The 21,897-nt window shown below is 38.4% G+C and overlaps 1 long non-coding RNA gene across 1 annotated transcript in view; it reads right to left on the reverse strand.

Moving 5' to 3' along the window:
• The window catches only part of LOC139044759 (uncharacterized), a 130,853-nt gene extending 112,605 nt beyond the window's left edge, over window positions 1-18,248 (reverse strand). The window contains exon 1 of the long non-coding RNA XR_011501839.1: window positions 18,109-18,248. This is a non-coding gene — a long non-coding RNA (uncharacterized lncRNA). The remainder of the gene's footprint in view (window positions 1-18,108) is intronic.
• Window positions 18,249-21,897: the final 3,649 nt, after the last annotated feature.

Genomic DNA, 21,897 nt, shown 5'->3' on the forward strand with positions numbered 1-21,897 from the left:
AGGATTTAATACCTATCCTTTTCAAGCTATTCCAAAAAATTAGGGATGATGGAACACTTCCTAACACATTCTATGAGGCCAACATCACGCTGATACCAAAACCTGACAAGGACACCACGAAAAAAGAGAACCACAGGCCAATATCACTGATGAACATAGATGCAAAAATTCTAAACAAAATTTTGGCAACCAGAATTCAGCAATTCATCAAAAGAATCATACATCAGGATCAGGTGGGATTCATACCAGGGACACAGGGATGGTTCAACATCCGCAAATCAATCAATGTGATACACCACATCAACAAACTGAGGAATAAAAACCACATGATCATCTCAGTAGATGCAGAGAAGGCAGTTGACAAGATCCAACAGCCATTTATGATAAAAACTCTGAACAAAATGGGCATAGAAGGAAACTACCTCAACATAATAAAGGCCATATATGACAAACCCATAGCCAACATCATACTCAATGGGCAAAAACTGAACGCCATCCCCCTGAAAACAGGAACGAGACAAGGATGCCCTCTATCACCACTCTTATTTAACATAGTACTGGAGGTCCTGGCCAGAGCAATCAGGCAAGAAAAAGGAATCCAAATAGGGAGGGAAGAAGTGAAACTCTCGCTGTTTGCAGATGACATGATCTTATATATAGAAAACCCCAAAGAATCCATTGGAAAACTGTTAGAAGTAATCAACAACTATAGCAAAGTTGCAGGGTATAAAATCAATTTGCATAAATCAGTAGCATTTCTATACTCCAGTAATGAACCAACAGAAAAAGAACTCAAGAATACAATACCATTCACAATCGCAACAAAAAAGAATAAAATACCTTGGGGTAAATTTAACTAAGGAAGTGAAGGACCTATATAATGAAAATTACAAGGCCTTTCTGAGAGAATTGGATGATGACATAAGGAGATGGAAAGACATTCCATATACATGGATTGGAAGAATAAACATAGTTAAAATGTCCGTTCTACCTAAAACAATCTACAGATTCAACGCCATCCCAATCAGAATCCCAATGACATTCTTTACAGAATTAGAACAAAGAATCCTAAAATTCATATGGGGCAACAAAAGACCCCGAATTGCTAAAGCAATCCTGAGAAAAAAGAACAAAACGGGAGGCATCACAATCCCTGACTTCAAAACATACTACAAAGCTACAGTAATCAAAACAGCATGGTACTGGTACAAAAACAGGTGCACAGATCAATGGAACAGAATTGAAAGCCCAGAAATAAAACCACACATCTATGGACAGTTTATCTTTGACAAAGGAGCTGAGGGCATACAATGGAGAAAAGAAAGTCTTTTCAACAAATGGTGCTGGGAAAACTGGAAAGCCACATGTAAAAGAATGAAAATTGACCATTCTTTTTCACCATTCACCAAAATAAACTCAAAATGGATTAAAGACCTAAAGGTGAGACCTGAAACCATAAGGCTTCTGACATCAGTATTAAAAGGATCTTTTCGGACACCATGCCTTCTCAGAGAAGGGAAACACTAGAAAGAATAAACAAATGGGACTTCATCAGATTAAAGAGCTTCTTCAAGGCAAATGAAAACAGGATTGAAACAAAAAAACAGCCCACTAACTGGGAAAAAATATTTGCAAGTCATATATCTGACAAAGGCTTAATATCCATAATATATAAAGAACTCTTGCAACTCAACAACAAAACATCAAACAACCCAATCAAAAAATGGGCTGGAGACATGAACAGACATTTCTCCAAAGAAGATATACTGATGGCCAAAAGGCACATGAAAAGATGCTCATCATTGCTGATCATCAGAGAAATGCAAATCAAAACTACACTAAGATATCACCTTACACCTGTTAGAATGACAAAAATATCTAAAACTAATAGCAACAAATGTTGGAGAGGTTGCGGAGAAAAAGGAACCCTCATACACTGCTGGTGGGAATGCAAACTGGTGCAGCCACTATGGAAAACAGTATGGAGATTCCTCAAAAAATTAAAAATAGAACTACCATACGATCCAGCCATCCCACTACTGGGTATTTATCCAAAGAGCTTGAAGTCAGCAATCCCAAAAGTCGTATGCACCCCAATGTTTATTGTAGCACTGTTTACAATAGCCAAGACGTGGAAGCAACCTACGTGTCCAACAACAGACGAATGGATAAAGAAGATGTGGTACATATATACAATGGAATACTACTCAGCTGCAAAACAGAACAAAATCATTCCATTTGCAATAACATGGATGGACCTTGAGAGAATTATGTTAAGTGAAATAAGCCAGCGAGAGAAAGATAATCTGTGTATGACTCCACTCATATGAGGAATTTAAAATTATGGACTAAGAACAGTTTAGTGGATACCAGGGGAAAGGTGGGGTGGGGGGTGGGCACAAAGGGTGAAGTGGTGCACCTACAACATGACTGACAAACAATAATGTACAACTGAAATTTCACAAGATTGTAACCTATCAATAACTCAATAAAAAAAAAAAGATCTACCAAGAAATAATTTTAAATTGCCTGAGAGACACAAAAGAAGATCTAAGCAAATGAAACAGCACACCACATTCTTGGAAAAGCAAAGAGAAATGTTTCCTTGATAATCCACAGATAAGTTGTAATAGCCATGAATTTTAATGCCTCAAATAAAATAGCAAAAACAGATATAAAATAAGACTGTTAAATATATGGGTAAATAACAGAAACACAATTATAGGAACAAATAACAACCTTTGGTAGGTCAAACAAAAAAATATAAAAAATACTTTTAACAATAGAATAAATAACATCCAGATGTCAGCTAAGGTCATCTTTCTCTCAAAAATGAAATTGGCAGATGTCCCCCATTACATGTCAGGCAAAGGTTCAATGGCCTCCCTAAGACTTCTGGGAATTCTCATGTCTTTCCTTCTCAAGATTCCCTGTAGCCTCGTTCCTGCCCTCTGAACCTCATGAGATTCTTGCCTTCTGTCTCATTCTTCTTTATCCACTATGCATGGGACCAGACATGGGACACAGATGACTCCTTTCTTCATTTATCTAACAGCTCACAGAGCCCTTTCCTATTTATGGTCAAAATAATGGAAAGTTTGGGAAAGTGAAGTAGAATTTTGCCCTGACAAGCAAACTACTTGCACATACTAGGCAGCCTGTTCTTAGAAGTCACTAGTGCTGGGCTACTCCACCACCATGAATTTCACACATTTTTCTGTAAATTTAGCTTCTTGCCTTGTTACCCAGCTCTGCTTCCCCCAGGAAGACGGCCCCGACATATCCCTGTTGCTCTGTTTTCAGGTCTATCCCATTTTGCCTCATCTCAGAAAATAACTTTTTCACTTTTTTTTTTTTTTAAATTAGAGATAGCTCCAAATACAGCTAGGGTGGAATACATCAGAAGGGTTACGATATCACCATAATTTCCGTCAGACTCCATAGTGTCGTACCAAATAAGCATCGACCCAGTGATGCACTGCAGCCAGCTCGCACTGCCTCACGAGAGCCAATTACGTGAGCCTTTCCTGTTCCCCAGTCAGTGTCTTCACATCAGCAGACTGAAATCTGCATAGTGAAAGTATTTACACCCCAGAAGTCAGCAAACACTACACATATCAGTGCTTTTGTTTGGGTTGGGGCTGGGTGGGGTTTTGTGGTTCTCTGTTTTTTGGGTTTGTTTATTTGTTTGGAGGGTCAGTTTACCATTGCAACACTTCATACACTCTAGAAAACTCTGGATTTAATGTGCAAATGAAGATTCAAGTCTTTTGACTTCCTCCCACATGAAGCAGCCTAACCCTCAAGGACAGTAAAAAGAACACAGAGAGGATGCTAAGCAACAAGATGACTCCATTGCTTGGATTCCACACAGACCATGGGAACATAATACTCTGCCTTATTCTAGTCCATGATTTTCTCCAGGCAACAAGATTGAATAGAACAGTTCAAACAACATGGATATGCAACTGTATAATTGATTAATTTGTTAATTAAGCTGAACTGATGAGAGTTCAAACTTGAGGACAAAGAAGTGCTCTTATCCCACATTCTAAAGAAAGGCTCTGGGGATCAATAGCTCACACAAGATCTAATGAAAAGCAAAAGAATCTGGCCTACAACCCCCAGCCAGGCCCCACTCCCACCGCAGCCAACCCCAACCAATTACATAAGGAGATGACTGGAGGGAGAGAAGAGAAGGTTGTTGAAGTCATTGTGTTTGTGGGGAATGTAGTATTCATGGACAAAGGTACCTCCCAGCTCTCGAGACAATTCTCTCGGAGATTGTTGAATAGAATTTCTTAGCCCTTCCAAGATGAACAACTAGAGAATGTATTTGGGGAATGGCTATCTGCTAAGACTTGCTGAGCTGTTGCTGTGAATTAAAGAGAGATGGTGGTAGACTAAGAAAGAAGGTGACAATAGAGCAGCCAAGACTCTTATCCTTTACTGTGCTAAGGGTGTGTGAATTTCTCACAGGTCCAGGAGACACCAGAAAAGGAACTAATCATGAGATCTTTTTGCCAGTACCTCAACCAAGAGGGCTACCCTCCAGGCTAAGGGACTCCAGCACGAGGAGGTTGTGGGATATACCACTATGGATGGGAACTGAGTAGAAGGAATTAGAAGTGCTTGTGCCAGAGAAGATGCCCCATGCCAAAGAAATGAGCCACTGGGAGATCTCACAGGACAGGGCAGAGAACTCACACCTGCCACTCCAAGAGGGATCAACTTTTTCAGTGCCTTTAACACACAGAAGCCGCCATCGGCAGCCTGTCAGGAGAAGCCAGAGGAGCAGCATAAACCAGTATAAACCAACAAAGGAAGAAGCACAACTCTACCCAGTTAAAAACAGGTTGACTTTTCAGCCCTTTCTTCCTCTTGTCCCCAAACACAGGAGTTGGAGTCTAGATGAGGAGGTGAAGGGAAGGGGGTACAAGAACAGACCGTGTTAACCTCCCCTCTTAGAGAACCTTGAATCATAAGAGGTGATTTGGGATGGAAAAGCTTTAGACCAAGTATGAGGGGAATTTTAAACTTGACTGGGTTGAGTTTTTAAATCTGAGAGTTTTCCAAATGTTATGAATCTGTCTATAATATCCTTAAAGAATGAAATGGAGGATTTGATAAATGTTAAAAGCACTGATTAAAGAAAAATAAAGCTTTTCATGTTTATACTCTACCCAGTTGAGATCCACCCCTTAATAAACAGTTCTTATTTGAATTTACACAAAGCAGAAACAAACTAAAACAAAACCTTCTTCCTTTATTTCCTTTTTTGTCTCCACCCAAATTCCCTTCAGTGTTCCCTCACTGTGACAGGATGCCCTGTTGGTTTGTGCTGGTTTCTGCTGCTCCTCTGACTAATCCCATCAGGCTGCTGATGGTGGCCTCTGTGAAAGGCAATGAAAGAGCCGATCCCCCATGGAGATCTGTGATGTGTAAGTTCTTTCCCCCTTCCTGTGTCTGTTCTCCGGCGTGGGACATCCAGCCTGTCCCTCCAGGTCTTTGTTTGGCATGTCTCTATATTACAGTAAATGGTTAGGCTCCGCAGGCTATCTCATCTGGCACGTACACAATCATTGCTTTGTGGTTACTGTTAGCTGATTTGATTCCAAGTCTATGCAAAAAGCATTGAACACTGATGAATGAAACAATGCAAAGAACCAAACACTTATTTGCCATGAAGACACAAGTTGGTGCTAACTGGTTTATCTGATTTCACTTTCCTTGTATTTGGAGTCCTGAAGGTTTTGTTTTATTTTAATGCAAGTATTTTCCATTTAGATAATAGTCTACTTATTTTTAAAGTATTATTTAAACTTAAACATATATTGTTGCAAACTTTACATCTCATCATTTTACTTCTCAAACAAAGGCCAGGTCTCTAATTGCTCCCTCCACTCACCCCCGTTGCCACCCTGGAGCCTCACTACTATTTATTTGCACAGTGATTGAGCTTTCCAAAAGTCCAAAGATCAGATCATGTGCTCTGATAAGCAAATGACCCAACAGTTTGAATTAAACAGAGAAGAATTAAGAAGCTTTGAAAGTTCAGTCTTTCCTTTTTCCTCCAACTCCAATCTCTTTTCCCAAGAAAATATGTACCTCATTCTTGCCTCCTCTCAGAAAGCAACATCAGTTACAATTGTTTTGTTTTGTTTTAAATAAAATCCCCTCATCCAATATAATCAGGCATACCAAGGTATGCAAATGAAGAGACAATAAGCTAAATTCACTCTATAAATATAGAGGAGGCGGAGGACGTGTATCAATTACCTTTTAAACAATTACTTTTTTAAACATATTTGAGTTTGTGCCTTTAGGCCAGGTGTGTGCCCTCCCTGCCACCTCATTGGCACCACTCCCTAAAGAATTCCACCTGGTTGTGGAGCACATTCGTGTCACCTACCTGATTTCTGAAGGTGTCTGGACTGACCTGAGACCAACACTGACTATATGCACGCAAGTACGTATGTCTTCCACCAACAGGGAATATGCCTTCTTCTCAAACCTCCAGAAAATATTTGTAAATATTGTTTCAAGAACAGGTAAACGAATGAATGGAACATTAGAGGCTATCTTAACATCATTAAAATTTAAAAGATCATAACAGATGAAGAAGAAGCACTGAAAACTAAGCGTTGCATATGGAAGAATTATCCAAAGGTTTCGGGGAAATTATATTTTTGAGGACCAGATTAAGTTGGATCACAATTTCAAACTATCATCCATTAAAATAAATTTCATTTAAAAATAAAAGCAGAAAACAGGTGGAAATACGTCTATTTAACTGATCTCAGAATGGATAAGCCCTTTTTAAACATAGACACAAATTAAATACATTGTTAGGAAACGTTGTTAAATTTACCCACAGAGAACTTGAAGCCCACTCAAGGACAAAACCTGATAAAATGATAAGACAATTCAAACGGAGAAAATTATTTCTATCAACAATGACAAACAGACATTTAATAATATTTACTATATTAAAAACCCTCAAATGTACAAAAAGGACACTGAAATTTTATTGAAAATGGACAAAGCATGTGAATAGAAAATTCACAGAAGAGGGCATATAAATGCTTAACATGAAATAAAGTATTCAAGGTACTAATAAATAGACATACCAACTAAAACAGAGAGAAAACATTGATTGTGTTGTCTAATTGTTCTTTTTTTTAAGATAAGGGTGCTGCCGAGAGTGCAGCGAGTAGGGTGTTTCACACCCAGCTCGTAGGATAAACTGGTATAAACACTCTGGAAAATAATCAGACAACGTGAACAAAGATGACTGAGTGCGTTGCTGTTTAACCTAAAAGAAACAGAGATGAGAATAAAGATTTATACCGAAGGAAATTTATGACAGAATTTACGTAAAATCAAATATTGGAAACAACCTAATTTCCAATAATAGAAAAATAATTAAACAACTCATCTTTGAAGAAGATTAAATGACATGTAAATATAGTATAGGTATTTGTATATGTCAACTCAGAAAAATTCTAAATCATATAAAAATCACATAGGAAATGAAATATTGATTGTATTTAGGTAGTACAATTATAAAAGTTATTTTCTCCTAAAAACTGTTTACTGTTTCTAAATTTTGCAATATGTGTGTATTAGAAATACCTTTATAAAGTATTTCTTGAGTACTGAGTGTATTTTTTCAATGGTTTGGAAATTGCTAATGCAAACACTTAAAATATAGCTTTATACCACAGTAGGTTTGCCACTGCTGTCACAGCACAGAGCTCAAATCCAAAGCATCTACTGCAATCCTAGGTGTTAGAAACAGCAGACGGACAAGAAATTTTCTGGCCCTTGGAAAGTGTCCAGTCTAATGAAGAGACAAGAAAGTCAACCATGAGAATGCAACGTGCTAACGGCTGTACCTGCGGCATTCACAGCCTGTAGGACAAGCACAGCTGAAAAACAGTGAATTCAGCCTAGAAGACGGTGTCAGAAAAATTTCCGAGAGGGTGACCTTTGATCTGACTCATTCTTCCTCATCTCTCTTTTCTTCTTTTCCCAGTATATTAGAGACAGAGGAGACACAGTAAAGAGATAGAGCCTTTAAATTTGGCTCTATCATTTAATACAGTCATGTTATGAAGGATTCTTAAAATCAGCTGGAGAAAGGGTTATTTTTACTCCCCTGTGGCAAGTTGTGGAGCAAGAGACCACCAGCTGCCAGCCATTAACTATATCAGGGTCTGTTTCAGCTTTCCAGCCAAAGTCACTCTTTTCTGAGAGTGGAGGAGACTAGCAATGAGTCAATAAGACAGTGATACAGGGGCTGGCTACTTCCACCCAAAGTGGGGCCCCTGGAAGGGACAATTGTTGCTCCAGACCTCTCTGTTGGGTTGCCCCAGGTGAACATCTCGGTCTGAAGGCTTCCCCTTGTCCGTTTCTGCCTCTTTCCTTCTCCTTGTGCTCGTCTACTCAGTCTCCTTATCTGCTTCCCAGAGAACCCAACCATCACACGGGAAATGAGTCAAAAAGGCCCAAAGTGTGGGTAAAGAAAAGAAAAGGAACAGGACCAGAAGAAAAAAATATTTGGCCTCACATGAGATGAAGTTGGCCAATAGCAGTATAATTTTCTTTCTGGTAATGTCCTCTGGTCTGTGGCAGGCATTAATAAAAAGCGCACAAGGGTCATAGTGGGGTGATGGCAAGTACAGCCGTCAGGAGCAATTAGGACATTAAGGGACAGTTGTCAATTGATTGGTTTGCATGAATAAAGCAGGAAAAAATGAAGATAGGAAGATGGCAAGAATTCAAACTGTAAAGTCAGGAGCTAGGCCATGGAGAATGTTGCACCCTAAGTCAAATAAATGAGCATCTTTCCTTTCAACTTTCTTAAATACCTTCTTTTTCACTTCCACTGTTTCTATAGTCTTACAAGAGGACAAGGGAATTATAACATGAAAATCCCGAGTGAAATTGATTGATATTATCATACTTTCAGTGAATACTGGAAATAAACTTGAAATATCAGAAAGGAAGTATTCACTTTCCAAGGACTGCTAGAATATGTACTTACCCTTGTGTCTGGTGTAATATTTCATAGGCACACATTAGACTATTCACTCCAGTGATGACAAAAAAGGTGGCAGGTTGAGCACATATAAGATTTAGTTAAGATATGAGTTTTAAGGTTTTTATCACCAGTGTCCCCTCAGACAGTAACAATTTTTCTGTGATGTGGTCTCTCCCAGATCAAACTTTCCGGATGTCTGCGCAAAACTGTATGTGACCATCCAGCCAGAGAGCTCTTCTTTTCTGTGACATAAGTTTGCCTTTCAGACGTGTCACAATCACTTAACCATCACTCACACCCACTTTGCATGGACACCTATATCAAATTGATTGTTGTTTACAAGGCCTTGGAACTAGACTAGTTCCTCATGGCCCTTACTTCACTGTTATGTATCACACAATGACAAGACAGTAAGTATATAAATTCATTTTGTTTCTAGTGTTATAAAAAGCAGAAGAGCTCAAACAGTCCATAGGTATTCTCCTAAATGGGTATCTTCCAGTGACATGCCGTGGCCCTCACTGGTTGACACTGCCCTATAAAACATTCCTAATACAGATGTCTGTGTCCATGGTGATGACTCAAATGGGCTTAAACTGAGAATTGCTTAAAAGCAGGGGTTTTGTCTTAATAATTCTATCTGTAGTGCCTAGGACAACCAACAGAAAGCAATTTCTGATTTTTGTTTCAGCTTCGCAAATCAGAAATATCTCCTCTGAAAGTAGAGTAATATGCATCGTTCTGGGGACTATGCCCACGAGCTAGAAATAGAAATGAAAAAGAAAAAAATCCAAGAGCTTAGTAAATTATAATTTTTAGTACAGGTCTTTATGAAGCAAATGGCCCATAAGAATCCATCCTCAGTGGCCTTCTCTCCTCCAGTCACATGTAGTTAGCCTCTGCAAAGCCTGATGGGCCACTGGCCCAGCATGAACTTCATAAAATGTGGGATGCTATCATCTGCAAATACGCTGCGCTTCCTCCAAATTAATTTCTCTGACATTAATGAAAGTTCTGCAGTTGTGAACGTTTATTACCAAACAGGTTTAAAATGTCAGTCTTGATTTATTTTCTATTATAATTGTTTTATAGCATGTTTTTTGCCCCCAACAGGATTGTCATCAGTTAACCAATAAGAAGGACAAAAAATAAAGAAAAGAAAAGGAAACTGATATGGATAAACTTAAACAAAATTGCCAAAGACAACACAAGTTAAAAATGTAACGCCACTTGATTTGCCTTCCCTTTCTGTTTCTCCCACTATTCCTCTCATTCCTCCAAGAATTTCTGTGAACTACACTGGACAGATTAACACATTAAGGCCCTGACTCTTGCTCTTGGGATCTTGAGCACGAATTACAATTGTGCAGATCTTTTAAAAGGCTTCATCTGAGAGCTTAGCTAAAGCGGAGATGCAAGATCAAAAATAGTAATGATTTCTAGAAAAACAGATAAACAAACAAAAGTAGAACTTAACCATCTAAGCAAATTATAAAACTAGCAGATTGCTCAATGTTTTTCATCATATTCTTTAATTAACAACATGACAGTTGACTATAAATTTGCATGCTAACCTTGACCAAAATGCAGAATAAAAATCTAGTTTAATTTGAACCAGGGAGGTTAATAGGCAAAGCTTTATTTGAGAAATCCTCTTGTTAAATTCATCAGAACTTAATGAAAATTACAAAGTAAATTAGTTTGCCTTTGACATTTTTCCCAATTTAAGAAAGAATCTTCTCCTCACGTTTGGTTCTCCCTCTGATCTATCTCTTGCTCCCTTTAAAACAAATTGTTATGTTTTCTTATTACTAAAATAGTGTATGTCCTTTAGACAAGATTTAACATGGGAAAGTGCTATGTATCTCCATGTTATCACTTACCAATTATATTGACAAATTTATGTGACTCCTTCCCCAGAATATAAATTCTTCCTGTCAGAAACAGACACTTTGAGATTCCAGCGCCTTAAACAGTGAACAGCACATAGCAGAGGCTCAACATATGTTTTTTATTAAAGTAAACAAACAAAAAAATACCCATAAGCTCACCACCCAGAATTATTTACTTATTTTTTTTTCATTTCTTTCCAATTTTTTATTCTATTCTTTCTGGATCACTTTTCTAAGTTGGAAAATAATTCCAAAAAAATTTGATAAGAAAACTCTAACATTCAAAAAGCCTCAAGAGCCAAAGAAGTAAATCTCAAGTGGTAGAAATGAAGGCACCAGAAAAGGAATATATTCCAGAAAGCCAGAGAGTTTACTGTCATTACTGAAATTGTGACACCCACCACTGCACTTTCTCATAATGGTAACGCTCTGCTATTAAGGAATCAAGAGTTTCGCTATAAGGGAGAAAAGATGCAATATGTGATCAAAGAAGGTAAAGAAGAGCTAAGCAATATTAAATGCAAACTGGAAATATTAGTAGGGGCTCGAGATTTTTTTATATGTGTTTTCCAGCTCTACTCTCTGGATGGATGTAGAAACAATGACATCTCTGTAACAATGAGCACATTTTATGTCCAGACCTTGTATTCTAAACATCATTCTCCACTGAAAGAAACCAGAGAAACTTGGAGAAATGCTTATTCCAGGTCTAAGTCAGGGGAAATATAAAGTAAATCTGAAAAATCTTGTTGTACTAGAAAGAAATAAAAGTGCTCAAAGACTTGTGGGGTTGTATTAGTTAGCAATTGCTATAAAACAAACTACTCCCAAACTTAGGGGCTTAAAATACTAAATACTTATATGTCCCAGTTCTCTGGGTCAGAAATATGAGGGTGGCTTAGCTGGGCCTCTGGCTCAGGATATCTCCCAAGGCTGCAGGAAAGTCATTAGCCAGGCTGCACCCTCTCAGGCTCATCTGGGAGAGGGTTCGATTTTAAACTCACTCATGTGGCTGTTGACAATATTTGTTTCCTCGTGGGCTGTTATACTTAAAGCTCAAGTTTCTTGCTGGTGATTGATCAGAGGGCTCCCTCAATTTTTAGCCATGTGGGTTTCCCCATAGGGAAGCTGACAACATTGTGTCTAGCTTTCATTAGTGTGAGCAAACAAGAGAGTAAGAGAGAACGAGCAAGACAGAAGCCACAGGTTTTTCATAACCTAATCTCTGACATGACGTAGCACTGCTTTTGCCCTATCCTATTTGCTGGAAGTGAGTCACTAGGTTCAACCCCCACTTAAGGGGAAGGATTATACAAGGGCATGAATATTAAGAAGCAGGGATCACTGGGAGACATTGCAGTGGCTGTCTATCACACAGACCAGGTCAAAGATCAGAGGAACAAGCTTGAATGGGCTCCAATTGAATGGGCTATTTAGAAAGATTTGATCATTAATAAAAATAACTATGATAATTGATTATGATGCAATGAATTAAAAAAAAACATGAGTCTAAAGCTATTAGAAAAGCTGGGGGAAAAGAAGAATTTCAAAGTGAGGAAAATGTATTGTTTGGATTCAGATTGCCATTTTAAATGGGAAATCTAGACTTCTCTTTTGAAAACTCACAAATTATCTTTAAAAATTCTATATTTCACCCAGTTTTCGTGGAAAGTTTATTCATATATTTGATCCAATAAAGATTTTGGTCCATCTCTAAAAAAAGAAAAGGTGGGAAGTGGAGGGGAAGTACAGTCTTATTTATAAATGAATGCCAGCCAATAAATTTAGGAGGAATGAGAGAATTAGAAAATCACCATTTTGTAACCCCCAATGTAATAAATGATTCAGGCAAGGATTATTAAAAGGAGCTAAACCATTTGGTGAAACGTAGTTATTTAACAGAACAGTCAGCTAGTGCAAAATATCATCTAATAGATTAAATATTAATTAAAAAGAGGAAAAAGTAAGCTTTTTTCAATACTAATTCTGGCAGTCAGCTCCTTAGCCAGTCGCTAACAATAGGACAACCATATATTATGTGCTTCCTGATATAATGTAATACAAAGTATAGATCAGTGTCTACAAAATCTTCTTGCCATAAATATTTAAACTTTATCTATTCAAGCTTTTAGACCAAACATCCAAATTACAGAAAATACAAGGGACAGAGAAACAACTTAAATGACACCATGAGGAAGTAATCAGACAAATCCAGAATGTGTGACATCTAAGAGAAGATTACCCTGGACTCCTCAAAAGTCACTGTCATGGGGTAAAAATAAAAGAACGGAGGCCTGTTCTAGATAAGACTAAAGAGAGATCAAAACCAAATGCAATGTGCATATCCTTATTGGATTGTGTGTAGGAAAAAATAAATTGCTGAGGTCTCTGGGGGATGCCATCCAAAGAGGTTGCAGACACATAGTATGAGGATATAAAATAGCATTTATTGAGTGAAAGGTTTAAAGCAGAGAAACAGTAGAGTGCATATATTTCCCATAACTCTTATAATCTCACAGTTTAGGCCGGGCGTTGACGACCTCTAAGTGCCTGGCCAATGTGCGGTAGAGAGAAGCCCCCCTCTACTGAAAAGGCTCTTCCTGTTTATAGGATGTAGGTTGGGCAGGAATAATCTATGCAATGATCCAACGCTGGAAGCTCCCCGTTTGAGGAAATGGTCTCACGAGAAACACGGAGCCTCCAGGGTCCAGTGGCTGGAGTCAGCCTCTTCGTCCCTGGAGCTAACTTACGCTTGCTGAGAAGCTCTCTGCTAAGCTACTGAAGAGAACCTCCAAGAGCATTGGGGAATCTCATCAGAGGACAATTGGAAAATTTTAAAATGCACTGGATACTAAATAAAATGGTTGAATTACTGTAACTTTTCTTAAGTGTGATAACAGTTTTGTGGTTATGCATGAGAAAGTCCCTTATTCTTAGAAGGTGCGTGCTGAAGTATCCAGAGGTAAAATGCCATGATGTCTGCAACTTATTTTCAAAGAGAAGTAAAAAAAAAAAAAAGGAAAAAGTGGGTGTGTGGTGAGAGAGAGGCAGAGACAAAGAAATAAAATGTGGCAAAATGTTAGCGGTTGCAGAATCCAGGTGACTGGTACGTAAGCGTTCATTGTGCTGTTGCTTATACCTCTCTGGAGTTCCGAAATTTTCAAAATAAAAAGTTGGGAGGAAATGAGGATTGTCTTAACTCTTACGTAAATTAGAAGTAAATTTACAAAGCACGTGAAAACATGCTTTCTAGTTCTTCTTTTCTAATTTAAAAAATCAGTAACGTAAACTCAGAGGCTAGACGGCTGGCTGCAAATAATTGACCTTTGGAAGCCAGATTAAATTATTCAAGACAAGTTGGTTCCTAGAACACTGAAATGAGGACGTGGCAAATGTGTGCTCATGGGGAAATTTTATCCAGGTCATTTTGAATCTCTGTTTTGTATTTAATTTAAAATTTATCTATTACACATAGTTGGCATATTGGCTATTTGATCGCCTCGGCTGTGACATTAGTCCAGCAAAATTTGAGACAAAATCCACTGTCATTGAAAAGTATTTCTCTTAACTCTAGTAATGTTTATTCCTCTAATAAAGTATCCCTTACTCTCTACTTATTGCTAAGCCATCATTTGTTAAACTAAGGTGTTTTGTTAAAAAACGTGATACTGGACCAAGAAACAAACAAAGGGAATAAAAGAAGACCGTTTCACTTGCTGGCGTTCTCCGGCTTCCTACGACTAGCTCTTCAGTACCTGTGATTAAAGCAGAGTTTATTGTCCTACCTAACTTCTCCACCATGACCTTTTTCTCACTCTTGTCCAATAAACATCTGCTTCAACTGAATATTTGAGCTGCCTAAGAAATAAATAGCATATTTTGCCCCTCATTCTTTCTCTGATATTCACATGTGCCTCTCATCTACCTCTAAATCGTTAGATAGTACTCAACACTGAAAAGGGGAAAAGAGGCTCATTAGAACCAAATTTACCTATACACGTGAAGCTCAGTGAGGTAGTATGCATTAGATACTGGGGAAGATGCCTACATTTACGTCTGCACTCTGAGAATTTTCATAAATCTAAAAGTCTGAGTTCTGGGAAAAGGGAACCAGTGAAACAGTTAATCATCACAGCCTTCAGAGAATAGAGTACAAGTTTCTTTACATAGTTGACACGAGTAGAAAATATGGATTTGTTTTAGACTATTTTGTCATATCACTCAAAAATTAACACAACATAAATTTACATATATAACAATTTAAACTAAATGGTACAAAGTAAAAACAGAAAAAAAATTTAAGTAAGAGAGTAGATGTTGGTATCACAGAGACCTGTTGGACTATGTCTTTGACGCTAACTGTGCAAACTCGTGTACGTTATATAACGCGCACTTGAGTTCCCCAGTCTGTAAAACAGTATCATTTTCGTTGTGTTATTGGGAAGAGTAAATGAAGAAGTGCATATAAAATGCTTGGAATAGAGCAAACTCTCAACAAATGCTAGTTTTTTACCAAACTACTTCCCCAAAATGATCCACCAACACTGTATCTTTCTTTACGAAAAATAGCATCTTAATAATTGTGGTGAACAATCAATTTTCCAATCACATGTATAACTAAATTTGACTCCCACAATTAAGTCAGGAACATGGGTATGACTTTTTTTTAATCAAGAAAAACCAAAAGGGTTTGATTTAGATCATCTTTTAGGTCATAGGATTCTAATTCTGTTTAATTTTAATTCTTTTCTAAAGAAGATTCTGTGTCTTCAGATACAATGAGCATTAATACATAGTTCACTTGCTGCGCCAGCCCTGGTGGTCTAGTGGTTAAGATTCGGTGCTCTCGCTGCCGCGGCCCGGCCTGGGGTTCGTTTCCCCGTCGTGGAAACACACCACTGGTCTGTCAGTTATACTGTCACGGCAGCTTTCATAGACAACTAAACTAATAACTAGGATATGCAAATATGCCCTGAAGCTCTAAAAAATATATATATGTATATATAGTCCACATAAATCTAGTACAGCATTAATCTGATTAAAATTTTATAATTTTGGGGCTGGCCCCGTAGCCGAGTGGTTAAGTTCGCGCGCTCCGCTGCAGGCGGCCCAGTGTTTCGTTGGTTCGAATCCTGGGCGCGGACATGGCACTGCTCATCAGACCACGCTGAGGCAGCGTCCCACATGCCACAACTAGAAGAACCCACAACGAAGAATACACAACTATGTACCGGGGGGGTTTGGGGAGAAAAAGGAAAAAATAAAATCTTTAAAAAAAAATTTATAATTTTATTCCTCAAAGAGATAGCTAATTATACCACAATTAAATGGAAACAGGAACAAGATTTGGAACTCGGGAAAGTGCATTGAGGGAAAATGAAGAGAGTACACTACAGTCGAATGAAATGAGAGTTCCTCCTCCCATGAAAGCCAAGCAAAAGGGTGTCAGGCACCGGTCCTTCTGTTTGCATCACATTAATCAAGGTCTCAAGTCACTGGCTTTCCAACCTTCTTAAATCCCACATCCAATATTTCTCAATATACATTTGACCCCAATCCTCAAAAAAAGACTCTTAAAATAAATCCCAGTTCCGGAGGTGGAATACCGTTATTTTATTTCATCACTCTTTCTCAGTTTTTTTCTCGCTGGGTTCAAACAGTACACAAAACAACCACTGTTCTGCCCCGACGTAGGAGTACGGCCCTGAGCTCTCTTCCACTCTTCATCTTCTGCTTCCCATAGTGTCGGAAATCTCTTGACTCTGTGATTTAAGGTTGTTTTTAGATGATGGAGTTAAAAATACATTCAATTTGGAGATGGTTGAGAGATGCAAAACAAACAAAAAAAAAGAAATTAAAAATATGCCCTTTAATGCTATTTGTCTAATCTTCCTGGAGAATATGAGAGCATTAATCTCTACAACATGTGCTTATAACCTAAACAAGATGAGCGTGTTAGGAGTTTTAACCACCTCACAGCTACTAACCTCTGAAGCATATGCCAAAGGAAGACAGGATGCAATGCCTTGAAAGTAGGCATTTCTCCTTAAAGATGCTTTCCCCTTTCCAATTGTTTCCACATCCTCTGGAGAAAGTCAAATAAAATTTTTGCTTCAAATTTAAACCCATAAATTTGTCAACTTGAATTGCTACTTTCTATCCAAAGGCATTTAAAACAATTTACTTTTCATGTTGGCCATAAGCTAAATATGATCCCAGCTTCCTAAAAGGGATGCTGTTAAGGCTGAGAGACGGCAGGTGTGTGGCTCCCCCCAGCGGCCACGGAGGATGTCAGCACAGTTCTCAGATAAGGCGGGGAGAGTGGTGCTTTGAACTCTCGCCAGCAAAGACCCATTGTCCAATCTTCTTCGCCACCTGGTAACAGCTGGTGTGCATGTAAAGACTAGATGAAAAACGGATAGGGGTCAAATCCAGGAGGACTTCTCTTGTACAGAAAATCAATCTAAAGTAACAAAAGTACCAAGATAAAATTTCCAAGAACTTCTGAAGCTTAAAAAGCGGCTAAACTTTAGGGAGATGAGATGGCAAGGGAGAAGATAGGAGCAAGGCTTCACTCCACCTGGCTTTTCGCTGACAGTTTCAGATTTAGAAAAGTAGAAGAAAAACTGTAACACAAGGGGAAAGCTAATGCCAGAATATTCCCAAGCTGACAAGCCATTTGGAATAGAAACTGACACAATAAAAACTTTTAATGCACAGAATATATTCCAGCTGAGAGTCTTCAATACCAGCGACTCCCAGAGGTTCTGGGCAGGCACTCGGAGCTTCACAGCATCAGAATTTCTGGGCCTTGGCCCAGGTTTCAACTATGTCCCACAGACAACATTGCCTTGGTTCTCCTGAGGGTTCAACCTTTATAGCAATCTCTAAATTCAAAGCATAGCTTCTGAGAAGGGAAAATGCTTTGGAACAAAGATAGGAAGATATATCTGCCTTCCAAATGTGCAAGCCATGATATTCTCCAGCACAGGCAGCCCACATGCACAGCACTATGCACAGACAATTCACAACCATTGCTAACTGCTCAGGTGAGAGCTGAGGGAGGCTCGGCTGACCCCCTCCTACCTACAGCCTGACTCAATTCTCATACCACATTCCACCTCTTAAATGGGTCTCCCTAACTAATTCGTGCATAAAACCCGTCCTTACCTGTGTCTCTTTTCTGATTTCTGTCTTCCTCTGTTTTTCTCCTCTACCTGGCCTCTTCCTCCTGAGACAGCCACCTCTACCAGGGCACTTTCCCCACCGTCAAATACCGTTCTTTTTGAGGTTCAGAGCTTGACTCTTCTCTCTTGACTTTGATTTCCCTTAATCTTCTTCTAATGAATGTTCCTCAGCCTCCTGTGATTACTAACATGTGAAGCAGTCTGTTAAGGGATAAATTACTGAAGAGACTCTACGTAAGACCAAGCGTCACAGAGCCATAGAGCGCAGAGCCCCAAAGGGTCTCAAAATAGAATGTGACAGAGCCTTTCGCTTCAGGCTGGTAAGGTGCCTCTTTGAATTTTTCAGATACTGAAATTCAGGCTTAAAGCAGGTAAGTGGCTTGCCCACTGACAATTACCTGGAATTTGCAGCTTCTTAAGACAGAATATTTCCCATTATCAACACGACCTCTTACACATAACAACATGGAAAAAGTTTTGAGGAAAGGGTTAGGTTTTTCATACTGTTTGAGCTTTGCCACTTAAATAAAAAGCCACCTGACAACACTTATACCTGAATCCCAGTATTAGAAACAATCTACTTTCTAATTATAACTACTTTGTCTTTTACATTCTTCCTTTTTGTTTCTTCACTTCAATATGAATAATTAGCCCTTTTTTGATAAATGTCTCTTCCCTGGTTATTGTGCATGATCACAAAGATGTTCTCATTTCAAGGTAGATTCTGTTCACCTGCCAGCTGTCATTAAACATTACATCTGCAAAGGCGAGCCTTCCTGGTTGTTTTTTATGTTTTGTTTTGCCCGTGAAGGTTAATTGCAGTTCTGCTTCCATAGCTTCCTCACTGCTGTGGAGGTAACCATGGGTTTGCTGCGCTGGGACAGGTTCATCAAAGGTCTGGAATCCAAAACAACGGCAACACTAAATACCAATTAGAGCCAGGCCCTCTGCTCCCACCGCCTTCACAGGTTAAAGTGGCAAACCCGGCTTTTGACTTTAGTGGGACTGGACTCTCCAAAAGCCACTGAGGAGGCTGGCTGAGGGACCTGTTTTCCGGGTACCAGTTTCCCTTCCTGACTGAGGTGATAACGTGGAGGCACCGGCGAACAGCATCCCTGCCCTCCACCATCTCGAAACAGCTTCTCCTGAGGGTTTGCAATTCTATCAGGCCTTAACCAACCAATTAGGAGTCTAAGTGACATATGCATCTGTCACCTGAAATTTATTTTGTCACAGGCTAATAATTTGAGAAATTGAAATTGGGACTTGACAGTAGGACAAAGAACATACAAAGAAAAAGCTGCATATACTTACCTATTTTGACTGAAATATGCATTTCTCACCTGTCTCATATATTTCCCTTTTTAAAATTGTTTGCTTTCTGAAGCAGAAACATATAGATGTAGCTATCTAAAAACATATAAAGATTTAGAAATATGTGAACTATTCTATCACATCAGGAAGATGGGGTTCCTTTTAAAACACTCAATAATTTAAGTAAACAGAAAACAGCTGGTAATTTAACCAAAAAATGATTGAAATGGTGACACAAATACTAGCTACAGTGACCTCTAGTGTTCCTATGGCTAAACACAACCAACAGTTATAAAAACAGCTGCTTGCCCCTTTCCTAGTGATTAACAAATATCAAGTCAAATTGTAATTTCTGAAAACAAAAGAGATCAAACTAGTAAATCTAGCTTTAGGGGTAACCACCTCTGTGAAAAGAAGATATAACAATAAAATTAAAGAATTTTTAATTATTAACATCTCAACATCCTAACAATATTTTTCATTTTTGTCTTTAACTTTCCAGTGCCGGTTCACATGAATACGTATTAATATAGTCAACATTATATATTTTGTCCCACGTAGTATGGTCATCAATTTTTTTGTAATTTTAGAAAAATATTTTATTTTCTTGATTTTCAACTTGGAAATTACAAGTTATAAACAGACATCAAAGTGTTTATTGGTGAAAAAGTGTTAGGTGCTGACACTATACATAAGTGCTTTTTGTGGCATGATTTTAGCTGCATCTCCCAAAATATAGGTCCTATTAGCCACAAAGGAGATCACTAAACATCAAAATCGGTTCATCAGAATAGAGAGAAGGAATATCCAATGGGAGGCTTTCTAAGCTACAGGATGCCTGGAGTTCTGCTGTTCAGATGCTGCTTACTGCAGGAGTGACGCATCAATCAGCTTGCTGCAGTTTGCCCTAAGATGCACCTGGTGTGCAAAACAGGAATTAACTATGAGGTGCATTCTTATTTTAGTCTGATAACCTGGTAAAAACTCTTGCAAGCTGTGCTCCTTCAGAAGAACAAATTCTATCCACTCAGGTCCTACAAATTGATAAGCAAGAGTTCAAACTGTGGAATAAGGGATTTACATTCCCCTTCTAACGAATCTTATCCTCCAAAAAGAAACAGTGCCAGAAACAAACATTTCTAGAATGTCCTTGTTTGAGTCTCTCATTTGCTCTGATGGTAGGGCAGTCCTTGCATCCCACCCATCCAGTAAAACAGTTGGCGCAGTGATCCCAGAATAAAATGGTAGGTGATAGTGATGTGTGACCTGGGCTCTTGGGACTGCAGAAAGGCCACTGCTCATCTTTGTATGAGGGCACTCAAATAATTAGCTCATATTTCATGAAATAGTGCACTTTTATCTTATCCTTTTCATTTCTGCTGCTGTTACGAATAGAGACCTAAAGGCAAGAGAAATAAAAGATTAGAAATAATTTACCTTAAACTAAAATTAGGAATGCTTTTTACATAACTGTTTCCGACTATGTCTCTCATTTAGCTGCCAAGTCATTGGACCAAGTCTGATTATTATCATATAGGTTTATGGGGATTAAAAAAAGAGGAGAGAAATTTGTGATTAGATGGGGGAGATTTTAAAGCGTACATAAACTGAAGGTGAGTTCAACACTCTCTAGTAAAGAGGCACAGAAGTTGAGATATTGGATCACAAAAAAAAATTAAAGTCAAAAGTTGGAGAAAGATCAACTTTCCTCTTTCCCTCTTTCAAGTTGACAAATAAAGATTAGAGTGATGTAAGAGCTAAGCAAAAAACCCTGAGGGTTGTCTGGGAACAGAGAGTTAGCAGTGATGCCCAAAAGGGCTGACCAGGAGATATACAGCCAGAGAAGCGGAACACTGAATCCATGACGATGCCAGAGACTCCAGAAGGGAAACTGGATCAAAGACATTTCCTGTACCTTCAGCAACCCCAAGTATAAGGAAGAGCATTCAAAATATTATGATATTGGGGTCTATGAGAATTCCTCTTCTGTGTTATCTATTGACTTGATGCTTGTTATAGTGAACCTCTTTTTTAATAAATTTGTAACAAGGACTCGAGAAATGGAAAGGTGAAAAAAAATATGTTCACTTATGTTCAAGAACAAAGACAAATCTGTGCCAAGAAGATGATATTTTTGAGCTAAGAGATCTTAAGGCCTTCATGGGTCTGACGAAACAATAACAATTTTATACAATTTTACCTTTTTTCCAAAAGGCAAGGAATCCTTAAGTTGTTTTAAGTTAACTTTGAAATTACTTCTCTAACCTTGAGCTTCCATTTCTTATGTGTTTAGCCGTTTTAGTTAATATTATAAAATATATACTGAAAATTACAAAACTCTGATGAAAGAAATTAAAGAAGACACAAACAAATGGAAATGCATCCCATGTTCATGAATGAGAAGACTTAATATTGTTAAAATGTCCATACTGCACAAAGCAACCTACAGATTTAATGC

Source organism: Equus asinus, chromosome 3, assembly GCF_041296235.1.
Source record: "Equus asinus isolate D_3611 breed Donkey chromosome 3, EquAss-T2T_v2, whole genome shotgun sequence".
NCBI lineage: Eukaryota > Metazoa > Chordata > Mammalia > Perissodactyla > Equidae > Equus > Equus asinus.